The following is a 14511-nucleotide window of genomic DNA, read 5'->3' on the forward strand; positions in this document are numbered from 1 at the left end:
AATCAAATTATTTTTCTCTGCAAGTTTCAAACTGGCTCTGATTCTCATGTTTGAATTTTAGACTCTGTACCCTCTTCTCTGCAAGTAAGCATTGGCGGGCATCTGTATCTGTGTAGAGCTAGAAGAGATACCTGGGAATTAATGGTATGTCTGCCTATGATGATTTTGTATTTCTTTTAAGAGATGGAGCACTATTTAAGAGAAGCACACTATTTTGACACTAAGTAGTGCATTGTAACACAATTCTAACACTATCCACTAGGAATTAATGCAGACCTTGTAAATTAAAAGACATAGTCTCCAATGAGACTGACCTCACTGCAGATGCCAAAGCTGTACTTGGGTGTCTCTAAGCGACCTGCACTTTTGACCAAGTGGTTATAAATACTAGCATTTCCATAGCTTCCTCTGGTTCGATAGTTAACTAGAAAGACAGAACTCAGTTATGGTTACAGTTTTATGATAAAGGATACAAACCAGGACCAGCCAATGAAAAGATATATAAGGTGATATCTGAGGGGGTTTCAAGTACAGAGCTTCCATACCTCTCTGTGGAATCAGGGCACATCACTCTCATGGTTCATTCATGTGTTTACCAACCAGGAGGCTCCAGTGAGCTTCAGTGTCCAGAGTTTTTAATGGAGTTTACTTATGTTGGCATGCATAATTGAATCACATACCGCATGATTAAACTCCAGCCCACCTCCTCTCCATGGAAGCTGAGCTGGTAAAGACCCAACCTTTTATTCACATGCTTAGTCTTTTGGGAGGCCAGACCTCATCCTGGGACATCCGATTAGCATAAACTCATTGTGATTCAAGGAGCTACTGAATAACAAAAACATTCATATTGGCAAATTCCAAGAATTTAGTTTCCTTCCCAAGAACCGGGACAAAGGCCAGTCAAATTCTGTATTATACAACATAAATTAAAACAAAATGAATAGGATAATGAAGGTTAGAAGAGAGGCATGAGGTAACATGGAGCTAAATAGGATAGGATATACAAATTGTTTCTATATACTCTAGGAGGGCTTCAAATGAAAGGCCAATATGTTTTCTATAATTTTTGTGTACACATTTATACTTCACTCTATCTAATCAAGATCTATCATTTTCTTTTTTTTTAAATGTTTATTTATTTTGGGAGAAAGAGAGACAGGGAAAAGAGAGGGACAGAGAGAGATGGGGGGAGAAAGAGAATCCCAAGCCGACTTCACATTGTCAGTGGACAGCTTAACATGGGGCTCAAACTCACGAACCCTAAGATCCGGACATGAGCCAAAATCAAGAGTCAGATGCTTAACTCACTGAGTCACCAGGCACCCTAAGATCTATCATTTTCAATTGAAATAAAATTTGGTCAGGGCATCTGGGTGGTTCATTCAGTTGAGCATCTGACTTCGGATTAGGTCATGATCTTATGGTTTGAGAGTTCAAGCCCCACATCAGACTCGCTGCTATCAGTGCAGATCATGCTTCAGATCCTCTGAACTACTCTCTCTCTCCTCCTTCTTCTCTCTCTCTCTCTCTCTCTCTCTCTCTCTCTCTCTCTCTCTCAAAAATAAAAATAAAACATCAAAAAAAGGAAATACAGTTTGGACATTTCTTTTGATGAATGGGGATAAGAAAGTTTGCAAATAACTGAGGTGAAAATGCTTTACTCAGAAATGTAATAAGAATTGACCAAAAAATTTAATCATAAAAAATTTGACTCATGTTTTAAGTTATGACATAGATTTTATGTTTCATTTATGTAGTGATACTTTGAATTTTTTTTTCTACTGCTAAAATTACTTTCAGGTGGTATTATCCACATTAACTAATTGTAACTAAAATGACTACATCTTTCTTTTTACGTGTGTGTATGTATATGTATGTGTGTGTATATACATATATGTTTATATACACATGTATGTAAATAATGTGTTAATATCTATATCTATGTATATTATCACCCAGGAAAATGAAACATTCATTAATTATAGGAAAATGACACAATTAGTACCTTGCACCTGGCTTGTGTTGTACAGCATGCAATTTTAAATTATTGCCAATTATTGAACTAAACAATCTTTAGTATGCATTTTTAATGCTGGATAAAAAGAGAAGGGAAAGTTTCAGATACATTACTGATAAATCAAACAAAATAACACTACTGTTTGTTATATTTGTTTTGGGATATTTTTTGCATTAAAACAAAGTTTTACTCAATTTTTATAACAAATGATAGGTATTGATAAAGATTAATAAACAAGAAATGTTTTCCTATTTTCTTTGTTTAAAAAATGCCAACCCTCTTAAGGAGATTTTATAAGCTCTTCCGCAGAAAGAGGTATTTTAGAAATTATTATTATTATTTTGGAAAATAGCATTTATTAAATCTTGGTAGCTGGTAACTGGTATATTGCTGTCTGCACATTTTGGTGTGTTGGAAACATTTTCTTTTTTTCTTTCTTCTTCTTTCTTTCTTTGTTTTTTTTAATTTAATGTTTTTGAAATTTGCATCCAAATTAGTTTGCATATAGTGCGACTATTTCAGGAGTAGATTCCTTAGTGCCCCTTACTCATTTAGCCCATTCCTCCTCCCACAACCCCTCCAGTAACCCTCAGTTTGTTCTCCATATTTATGAGTCTCTTCTGTTTTGTCCCCCTCCCTGTTTTTATATTATTTTTGTTTCCCTTCCCTTATGTTCATCTGTTTTGTCTCTTAAAGTCCTCATATGAGTGAAGTCACATGATTTTTGTCTTTCTCTGACTGACTAATTTCACTGAGCACAATACCCTCCAGTTCCATCCACGTAATTGCAATCGGCAAGATTTCATTCTTTTTGATCTCCGAGTAATACTCTGTTGTGTATATATATCACATCTTCTTTATCCATTCATCCATGGATGGACATTTGGGGTCTTTCCATACTTGGCTATTGTTAATAGTGCTGCTATAAACATTGGATGCACGTGTCCCTTCAAAACAGCATACCTGTATCCCTTGGATAAATGCCTAGTAGTGCATTGCTGGATCATAGGGTAATTCTATTTTTTTGAGGAACCTCCATACTGTTTTATAGAGTTGCTGCACCAGCTTTCATTCCCACCAACAGTGCAAAAGAGATCCTCTTTCTTCACATCCTCGCCAACATCTGTTTTTGCCCAAGTTGTTAATGTTAGCCATTCTGACAGGTATGAGGTGGTATCTCATTGTGGTTTTGATTTGTATTTCCCTGATGATGAGTGACGTTGACCATTTTTTCATGTGTTGGTTGGCCACCTAGATGTCTTCTTTGGAGAAGTGTCTATTCATGTCTTTTGCCCATTTCTTCACTGGATTATTTTTTTGGGGTGTTGATTTTGACAAGTTCTTCATAGATTTTGGATACTAACCCTTTATCTGATATGTCATTTGCAAATGTCTTCTCCCATTCTTTCAGTTGCCTTTTAGTTTTGCTGATTGTTTCCTTCACTGTGCAGAAGCTTTTTATTTTGATGAGGTCCCAGTAGTTCATTTTTGCTTTTGTTTCTCTTGCCTCCAGAGACGTGCTGAGTAAGAAGTTGCTGCGGCCAAGATCGAGGTTTTTGCCTGCTTTCTCCTCAAGGATTTTGATGGCTTCCTGTCTTACATTGAGGTCTTTCATCATTTTGAGTTTATTTTTATGTATGGCCTAAGAAAGTGCTCCAGGCTCATTCTCCTGCATGTCACTGTCCAGTTTTCCCAGCATCACTTGCTGAAGAGACTGTCTTTATTCCATTGGATATTCTTTCCTTCTTTGTCAACGATTAGTTGGCCATACGTTTGTGGGTCCATTTCTGGGTTCTCTATTCTGTTCCATTGATCTGAGTGTCTGTTCTTGTGCCAGTACCATACTGTCTTGATGATTACAGCTTTGTAGTACAGCTTGAAGTCTGGGATTGTGATGCCTCCTGCTTTGGTTTTCTTTTTCAAGATTGCTTTGGCTATTCGGGGTCTTTTCCGATTCCATACAAATTTTAGGATTATTTTTTCTAGCTCTGTGAAGAATGCTGGTGTTATTTTGATAGGGATTGCATTGAATATGTAGATTGTTTTGGGTAGTATTGACATTTTAACAATATTTGTTCATCCTATGCAGTAGCATGGAATCTTTTTCCATTTTTTGGTGTCTTCAATTTCTTTTATAAGCTTTCTATAGTTTTCAGTATATAGATTTTCACCTCTTTGGTTAGATTTATTCCTGGGTGTTTTATGGTTTTTGGTGTAATTGTAAATGGGACCGATTTCTTGATTTCTCTTTCTGTTGCTTCATTGTTGGTGTATAGGAATGTAACCGATTTCTGTGCATTGCTTTTATATCCTGCAATTTTGCCGAATTCATGAATCAGTTTTAGCAGTTTTTTGGTGGAATCTTTTGGGTTTTCCATATAGAGTATCATGTCATCTGTGAAGAGTGAATGTTTGACCTCCTCCTGGTTGATTTGGATGCCTTTTATTTCTTCACGTTGTCTGATTGTAGAGGCTAAGACTTCCAATACTCTGTTGAATAACAGTGGCGAGAGTAGACGTCCTTGTCTTGTTCCTGACCTAAGGGGTATAGCTCAGTTTTTCCCCATTGAAGATGATGTTAGCATTGGGTCGTTCATATATGACTTTTAAAATCTTGAGGTATGATCCTTCTATCCCTACTTTTTTGAGGGTTTTTATGAAGAAAGGATATTGTATTTTGTCAAATGCTTTCTCTGCATCTACTGAGAGGATCATATGGTTCTTGTCCTTTCTTTTATTGATGTGATGAATCACATTAATTGTTTTGCCGATATTGAACCAGCCCTGCATCCCAGGTATGAATCCCACTTTGTCGTGGCGAATAACTTTTTTAATGTATTGTTGGATCCAGTTGGCTAGTATCTTGTTGAGGATTTTTGCATCCATGTTCATCTGGGAAATTGGTCTATTGTTCTCCTTTTTAGTGGGGGTCTCTGTCTGCTTTTGGAATCAAGGTAATGCTGGATTCATAGAATGAATTTGGAAGTTTTCCTTTCATTTCTAGTTTTTGGAACAGCTTCAAGAGAATAGGTGTTAACTCTTCCTTAAATGTTTGGTAGAATTCCCCTGGAAAGCCATATGGCCCTGGACTCTTGTTTTTTGGGAGATTTTTGATTACTGATTCGATTTCCTTACTGGTTATGATTCTGTTCAAATTTCATATTTCTTCCTGTTTCAGCTTTGGTAGTGGATATGTTTCTAGGAATTTGTTCATTTCTTCCAGATTGCCCATTTTATTGGCATATAATTGCTCATAATATTCTCTTATTATTGTTTTTATTTCTACTGTGTTGGTTGTGATCTTTCCTCTTTCTTTCTTATTTTGTTTATCTGGGTCCCTTCCTTCTTATTTTTTATTAAACTGGCTAGTGGTGTATCAATTTTGTTAATTCTTTCAAAGAACCAACTTCTTGTTTCATTGATCTGTTCTGTGTTTTTGCTTGTTTGTTTCAAAAGCATTAATTTCTGCTCTAATCTTTATTATTTCCTTTCTTCTGCTGGTTTTAGGTTTGATTTGCTGTTCTTTTTCCAGCTCTTTAAGGCATAAGGTTAGGTTGTGTATCTGAGATCTTTCTTCCTTCTTTAGGAAGGCCTAGATTGCTATATACTCTCCTCTTATGACTGCCTTTTCTGCGTTCCAGAGGTTTTGGGTTGTGGTGTTATCATTTTCATTGGCTTCCATATACTTATTAATTTCCTCTTTAACTTCTTGATTAGCCCATTCATTCTTTAGTAGGATGTTCTTCAGTCTCCAAGTATTTGTTACCTTTCCAAATTTTTTTTTGTGGTTGATTTCAAGTTTCATAGTGTTGTGGTCTGAAAATATGCACGCTATGATCTCGATCTTTTTGTGCTTGCTTAGGGCTGATTTGTGTCCCAGTATATGGTCTATTCTGGAGAACATTCCATGTGTACTGGAGAAGAATGTATATTCAGCTGCTTTAGGATGAAGTGTTCTGAAAATATTTGTTAAGTCCATCTGGTCCAGTGTGTCATTCAAAGTCATTGTTTCTTTGTTGATTTTTTGATTAGATGATCTGTCCATTGCTGTGAGTGGGGTGTTTAAATCTCCGACTTTTATGGTATTACTATCATTGAGTTTATGTTTGTGATTAATTGATTTACATATTTGGTGCTGCCACATTTGGTGCATAATGTTTACAATTGTTAGGTCTTCTTGGTGGATAGACCCCTTGATTATGATATAATGTCCTTCTGCATCTCTTGATACAGCCTTTATTTTAAAGTCTAGATTGTCTGATGTAAGTATGGCTACCCCATCTTTCTTTTGTTGAGCATTAGCATGGTAGATGGTTCTCCATCCCCTTACTTTCAATCTGAAGGTGTCGTTAGGTCTAAAGTGGGTCCCTTGTAAACAGCATATAGATGGATCTTGTTTTCTTATCCAGTCTGTTACCCTGTGTCTTTTGATTAGAGCATTGAGTCCATTGACATTAAGAGTGAGTACTGAGAGATATGAATTTATTGCCATTATGTTGTTTGTAGAATTGGAGTTTCTGGTGGTGTTCTCTGGTCCTTTCTAATTTTTGTAGCTTTTGGTATTTATTTATTTATTTATTTATTCATTCATTCATTCATTCATTCATTCATCTTTTCTCCCCTCAGAGTATCCCCCCTAAAATTTTTTGCAGGGCTGATTTAGTGGTCACAAACTCCTTTAATTTTTGTTTGTCTGGGAAACTTTTAGTCTCTCCTTCTATTTTGAATGACAACCTTAATGGGTAAAGAATTCTTGGCTGCATATTTTTCTGATTCACCACACTGAATATATCCTGCAACTCCTTTCTGGCCTGGCAAGTTTCTGTGGATAGGTGTGCTGCAAACCTGATCTGTCTTCCCTTATAGGTTAAGGACTTTTTTTTTCCCTTGCTGCTTTCATGATTCTCTCCTTCCCTGAGTATTTTGTGAATTTGACTCTGATACGCCTTATTGATGGTCAGTTTTTGTTGAATCTAATGGGAGTCCTCTGTGCTTCCTGAATTTTGATTTCCGTGTCTTTCCCCAGGTTAGGAAAGTTTTCCGCTGTGATTTTCTGGCATCACCCTTCTGCCCTTATCTCTCTCTCTTCCTCTTCTGGGACCCCTATGATTCTGATGTCGTTCCTTTTTCATGAGTCACTGATTTCTCTAATTCTTAAATCATGCTCTTTTTGCCTTAATCTCCCTCTTTCTTTCTGCTTCATTGTTCTCCATAAGTTTGTCCTCTATATCACTGATTCTCTGTTCTGCCTCATCCATCCTTGGTGCTGTAGCATCCATCTGTGATTGCAGCTCAGTTATGGCATTTTTTATTTCATCTTGACTAGTTTTTACTTATTTTATCTCCGCAGAAAGGGATTCTAATCTATTTTCGACTCCAGCTGGTATTGTTACTATAATTCTAAATTCTAGTTTAGACATCTTGCTTGTGTCTGGGTTGGTTAAATCCCTGGTTGTCGTTTCTTCCTGCTCTTTCTTTTGAGGTGAATTCCTTCATTTTGTCATTTTGAAGAGAGAAAAGGAATTAATGACACAGAAAAAATTAAAATAAAAAAATAAAATTAAAAAAATATAAAAATTGAAAAATTAAACACACACATACACAAAAATCGAATAAATGATGCTAGATCCTAGGTGTGTTTTGGTCTGGCTGTTGAAAGTGGCTTGATAGATTATAAAAAAAAATGGGGAAAAAAAACAAAAAAGAAAAGGAAATTGTTTGTAAATTTGAAAAAAATGAATACACTAAAGTAGTGTATTCATTCATTCTTTAAAATGAAATGATGGAAATAAAATAGAATTTGAAAAAAAATTCACAGAAGTAAAGAATATAGTAGAAAAAATATTAAAGAAAAATATTTTTAGTAAAAATTGAAAATAAAAATGATTTTTTTCTCTTTCTGTATTCAGGAAAGAAAGAGAGAAAAAAGGAAAAGAAAAAAAGGAAATTGAAAATTTGAAAAAATGAATACACTGTAGTAGACTAAAATAAAATGTGGAAGTAAAATAGAATTTGAAAAAAATTATGCAAAAGTTAAAAATATAGTAATAAAAATTAAAATATTTTTAAAAAATTGAAAATAAAAATGATTTTTTTCACTCTCTCTATTCAAGAAAAAGAAAAGAAGTGAATAAAAGAAAAAAAAAGAAAGAAAATTGAATAGATGGACCTGCTAACAGATTGAAATATGACTGAAATTACTTTGTTTTCCTCTACAAGTCAGACTATGAAGTGCTTTATAGTCCATAATCTAAGCATGAGGTGAGACTTGGGTTCTTGAAGAGCAAGGCGGGCCCAGTTGGGCAGGGCTCAGTGTAATGGCTCCACTCTCCACCAGATGGCGCTGCTAGCCTATTGGGGTGGATTGCTGTGGTGCTCGTAGGTGCATATGCGCATGCGCGGGAGCCGTGAAAATGGTGTCACCCAGCTATCCAGTCTCTAGTATTGGAACTCTGTTCTCCCCAATCAGCAATCGTGCACCCGTCCTGTCTTCAGTTTCTGTCTACTCCCTGCTTTTACACTGTCTGTCACCAAGCCCCAGGTAGTACCTCTCTCCCGAGTTTTGTCTCAGATGCGGCTGTTTCCCCAGCCCCTTACTTCTGAGGGACTGTGGCTTTGACCCATTTCACCCCTCTGTGGAGGGTGTCACTGAGCAATGTTCAAATGCCGGCTGCACCCAGGAAAGTTCATGGGACTGTGCTGCCGCCAATGCCCAGAGACTGAGGCCAGGTGCCAGCCCGCCCCAGAAAAAGTTCACGAGATAGTGTAGCAGCAGCATTTCAGGGATCATGGAAAATTACAACACACATCTGGCACCAGGCTTCACCCTTAATGACCAGTACCAGCGAATATGGCTGTTCTCTGGGGTCTGCTGGGACCAGGTGGCCTCAACAGTCTCTACCAAATGTCCTTCCAGCAGTGGAACCGCTTTTCCCCATGTGTCCTAAGAACCTCCCGGACCCCACTCTCTGCTCCTGGGGATTTGCCCTTCCCACCAGAGCACCGCCAGGTATTGAGCTGTGGAGTTGCAGACTCTGCACTCCCCTTGTTTATAGTCTTAATGGAATTTAAACCCTCTCCTTTCTCCTTTCTCCCTTTTTAGTTTAGTCTTTCTCTCTAGCTGCTTTTGGGGAGGGGTGCTTGTCCTGTATATCCCCCCCATCTCCCTCCTCTCTCCTCACGCAAAAGCGGCTCCCTGCCCTCCGCTGCTTCTCTCTCCCCACGTTCACCTCTCCGCACCGCGTACCTACTGAATTTTGTGGTTCAGGTTGTGCAGATTGTTGTGTTAATCCTCAAATCAGTTTTCTAGGTGTGTACGATGGTTTAGTTTTGGTCTGGCTGTATTTCATGGATGCGAGACACACAAAAAACTTCCATGCTGTTCTGACACCTTGGCTCCCCCACTTAGAAATTATTATTTTTAAAGTGATTGTGGCACAGGGGCACCTGGGTAGCTCAATTGGTTAAGCATCTGACTTCAGCTCAGGTCATGATCTCATGGCTTGTGAGTTTGAGCCCCACGTGGGGCTCTGTCCTGACAGCTCAGATCCTGTTGCCTACTTTGGATTCTATGTCACTTTCTCTCTCTGCCCCTCTCCCACTTGCCTTTTGTCTCTCTCTCAAAAATAAATAAACATTAAAAAAAGTGAGGGTGGCACAATAATTTTCAAGGGAGAAGCCAGAAAAACATATGACCATTATAACTGGTTAAAGTTCCACCAGTCTCCATAGTGGAAGATACACATTTCTTGGAAGACACATATTTTGTAAAAAGTAAAAGTAAAAGGTAAGGATATGAAAAATTAGCTAGAATTTCTGTTTAATCAGGTGTGTATTACAACACTGGAATGAGTTTTTAAAAGCATTGAACCTATGGACTTGGAATTTCATAATGTAGAAAGATTACCTGGTATTCCTATTCAAACTATAGGTTGTGATGCCCCCACCTCAGACACCTGGATTAAACATATGTGAGTTAATCCCCCAAGTCTGCATTTTTTTGTCATCATCCAGAATGACTGTGTTGTAGTTAGTCTATGATGTGCTTTAATAAATTATAAGGGGTTTATATATTTCCTAAAAATATAAGGGCTAGGTCTTTTGCTGATCTGAAAAATAAAGAATCTATGAGAATAGATTTCAAGAAAGATGGAAACAAATACATGTAAAAATGAATAAATAATAAAATCTTCCTTATGTTCATGAGTATATTCCCTGTAGTTGTAGCTTGCTGTTGTCTGGAAACACACACCTAAATTTGATATATTTATAAGAAAAATATTTGGCTTTGCTAGAATAAAAGGTAGACTAAAAATATTAGCAGATGACCTTATATGCATGTTTGCCTACCTAATTGTTTTAAATATTAGATGCACTTAATTAGCAGTTATAAGAATGTGCTTTGTGGAATGCCTGGGTGGCTCAGTCAGGTAAGCGTCCAACTTCAGCTCAGGTCATGATCTTGCAGTTTGTGAGTTCGAGCCCTGCATTGGGTTCTGTGTTGGTGGTGTGGAGCCTGCTTGGGATTCTCTCTCTTCCTCTCTCTTTGCTCCTTCCCCACTTGTGCCCTAAACAAACAAACAAACAAACAAACAAACAAACAAACAAACTTAAAAAATATACTTTGGGTCAGTACAATTTCCAGCATTTCAACAATTGTGCATGATAATAATTTACCTGGTTTGTTGTTTTTGTCGACTTGTTCATCACATCAGTACCTACATACAGAGCTTCACTGCATGTGTATGCTTTGTAGGACACATTTGAACGCTATTCTCTTATTCAAAAAAGAATCAGAAGATATCCTCTTGAAAGATAATGACAGCATTTATCAAAATCACCCTGTGGTCAATGGAAATAAAAAAGTGTACAAAATGAATATATTTAGGAGTCAAACCTTGAAGAAACATACTTTATGAAGTACTACCTTTGGAAAACAGATAAAATAACATATGAGTGTATAGCAATAGATAAAATCATACCAACAGTACAATTCTCTGGTCAGATTAAGAAATAAAGCTTATCAAATGGTATTACATTCATAGAGGCGTATTGTTTAAGAAACAATCCATTTACATACTCTGAGCCAGAAATTATGCTAAGTGAAAATAAAATGAATCATAATAACTTTTGTGATATTTTGTAGTAATTTGTAGTCTTCATATCCTTTTTGTCTTCTGGGTTACATCATTCACCCATCTACTAATATTTCAGAATGAAACTAGAGATGAGTTGTTGTATAGACATGGTATGTACATGATATTTATACACATTTATCACAGTGATAAATGACTCAAAATCAATATCCTCAGAATAAGTAACTACTGCTATTTTTGAGGCTAAAAGATGTAAAGAAAAGACAAATTTGTTGCTATTTCTTGCTTAGATTTCTTCAAGTAATCAGTAATAAACTTGTCCTTTTCTACTTAATATGTGGACACATCTTTACATTTAAGTTTGATGAATGCTATTGCCTATAGAGAAAAAAAATGAAATGAAATTTAGCATCAGTCTTAGCATCAGTAATTTTTTAGAAATTATCTATAAATTATCCAAATTATCTAAAAAGTAATGTCTTAACATCAGTAAGTTTTTAAAAAATTTAGGTCCTCAAGTGCATTTTTTTTCTTAGAAAAATGAGCATTCCTCCCAATGCAGGGAGAGATTGTCCACATTATATCTGATGGTCAAGGCAATCCCTTTGAATAATTCACAGGATAAGGAGTTTGCTACTTTGGAAAGAAACTCATTTCTTTGTTGGATAGATCTATACTCTGTCCACAATCAGATAAAAAAAATCATATCTTCAAATTTGTTCTTTTTGTTATTTTTATGTATTTATTTTTGTTGTGTTTTCTATAGTGAATAAAGAAAGATATGATCTTTCCTCCACTTCTTTCAAGGATGTATATATGACTTCTAGGTTTAGTATTTCTCTTACTGAACAGCTTGCCAGTTAGCATAGATGCTAGTTTCAGACTTCTTGTGTTTTAAACCAGGCTCTTTTTTTGGACAGCTAATTGACCTTTAGCAGGACACTTTGTGACTCTAAACCTCAATTTCCTATCTTTCAAATAAGAATGAATAACAATACTTTATATCCTAGGAATGTTGTTTGGATTAGATTATATTAAAAAAAAACACTGAAATAATCACTGGAACAGAAGTTGAGCTTCATAAACAATAGCTTCTATGATTATAATTGTAACTGAGTTCATATTTCTCTCAGTATTTAAAAGAGATATTTTAAACTTGCTAAATAAAAATACAATAATTCTAACATTTAATTCCTTGTTCTCACATCTATCCTCATTCAACTACCCAATTCATCTGATTATTCCAGCACCATATCAAAAAATAAAATGAATTGAGTTTTTCTTCTTTGTCTTTAATAGTTCTTAACAATACCTTTTGACTATAGCTTTTTTTACCCAAAGTACCTACAAATAATCTGATTAATAATGAATTCTGAAATGATGTTGGCATTTAGCATCAAGCTTCCCAGTTTCCAGAACCCATCTCATTTACTATTTTATGCAAATTGGAACAAGTATGCATCATCTCAAGCTTTTGCCAGTATTATATCTCAGAAGTGCATAATGATTAATGTTACTCCTAAATTCAGATGAATCTGAATATTTCTCAGTATCAAATAAATAGATTGAAGTACTATTACAGTGGTCTATTATAATATTATGGAAGTATAGCTAAATAAAATTTCATGAGACAAGTTCAGTGAAATTCTGCTTTTAAAAACTGAAAATTTTAAAATCAAATGTTAGTTAAAACCTATAATTTTTGAATAATCTCAACATTTATCAACATTCATTTATTCTGCTAATTACCTCAAAATTTGGTTTCTCTATTCTTTTCTTGATTGTATTATTTTCTTTGGAATTGTCCAGAGATGAAGATTACCCCCTTCCACTACATTAACATTTTCTACTCAAAAGCTGATTGCAATATTATGCAAAATAGAACTCACCAAAAATAGTTGAAAAACAGAGAGGGCACTAGATAATTTATTCCAAATCACCCCAGATGTGGGAAGCTTCCTTTGAAATGCCAAATGCATGGTTTTGAATGCCCTATTAATATATATTTAGTGGGTTGATGAGGTATATTATAATATAAATTATGAATTGTTTGATGTGTTGTTCAACTTCAGTTCTAATTACAATGTAGTCAGTTCTTGATTACCCATTGTAATGGGGACATGAATAATAGAAAATCCACAGATTTTTTTTTTACATTTTTACAAACTAATAGTTTTAATTTTTTTTTACTTACAACCTTTATCCTCCATGTTTTCTTTCCTTCTATATTTCTTTAACAGATAAGTAGTAAACTAAATATATTCCAGACATAAGTTAACCTACATCTTATATTTGATAACCAGTACCTGAATTTATAAGGCCTTATTTGAAATTTCTGTGTGCCTGCAAAGACATGGAGATATGAAGTATTAAATTAATATATTCCAATTATGATTCCACTATATATTTTGACATGTAATAATATGGACTTATTAACTATTCAGAATAATTGTCATGATTATTCGAGATACATACACTTTGTATATCTAGATTTGCCTTTATTTTATGGAGTAATAAATATGGATAGATACGGGTCTGTACTCCCAAATATGTCTTCTTTCTATTGTTTTGGTCAGTTAACTACCTGGAGTTCAAGCCCCAATTCTAACTCTAGAATAAACCCTGAAGTAAAGTTAGCAAATTGAAAGGAAATAAGGTAAGTGTGAATGTGTCTACATTCTTCTTTCCTCTAGAACTAGAAAAGCTACTGAGAGTAAGACCTATCCAAAGGTAAGATTTTAATACCATTAGTTTTCAAGGGTAAATTCCAAAGATTTGGTAAGTTCTTTTAATAGCTGAGAGGCCAATCAGGCATTAAGAGGTCAGCATTCAGTAACATGCTGTAACACACTGTGTAGTTCTCTGTGAACTGACTGCTATGATTTCAGGACCTGTGCCGGCAGTATTAGTGGATTATAATAGATCATGGTAGGAGTATTTACCACTAAATTTACAAAAGCTACAAATCTGGGTTTTTTTTGTTTTGTTTTTTGAGAATTTGTTAGTAACACACACCTGTCAGCATTAGGCCAATATATTATTCGAAATGGGATGAGAAGGAAAATAATGCCATTCTTCATAATAATATGAAGAATCAAGTTTTTCATAAAAGAAACAGCCATGTAAATTCAGTATGATATTTAAGTGATTTATTTATTTACTTTATTTTTTTTTAAGTTTATTTGAGAGAGAGAGGGAATGAGCAGGGAGAGGCAGAGAGAGAGAGAGAGAGAGAGAGAGAGAGAGACAGAGGATCTGAAGGGGGCTCTGTGCTGACAACAGAGAGCCTGATTTGGGGCTAGAATTCAGGAACTATGAGATCATGTCCTGAGTTGAAGTTGGATGCTTAACAGACTGAGCCATCGAGTGCCCCTGATACTTAAGTGATTTAGCCAC

The 14511-nt window shown here is 35.5% G+C and overlaps 1 long non-coding RNA gene across 1 annotated transcript in view; it reads left to right on the top strand.

Annotated features, from left to right (window-relative positions):
• Nucleotides 1-1319, top strand: part of LOC123382709 — a 350458-nt gene extending 349139 nt beyond the window's left edge. Inside the window, exon 5 of the long non-coding RNA XR_006591490.1 lies at nt 62-1319. This is a non-coding gene — a long non-coding RNA (uncharacterized LOC123382709). The remainder of the gene's footprint in view (nt 1-61) is intronic.
• Nucleotides 1320-14511: the final 13192 nt, after the last annotated feature.

The sequence above is a fragment of the Felis catus genome, chromosome F1 (assembly GCF_018350175.1).
Source record: "Felis catus isolate Fca126 chromosome F1, F.catus_Fca126_mat1.0, whole genome shotgun sequence".
NCBI classification, from domain to species: domain Eukaryota; kingdom Metazoa; phylum Chordata; class Mammalia; order Carnivora; family Felidae; genus Felis; species Felis catus.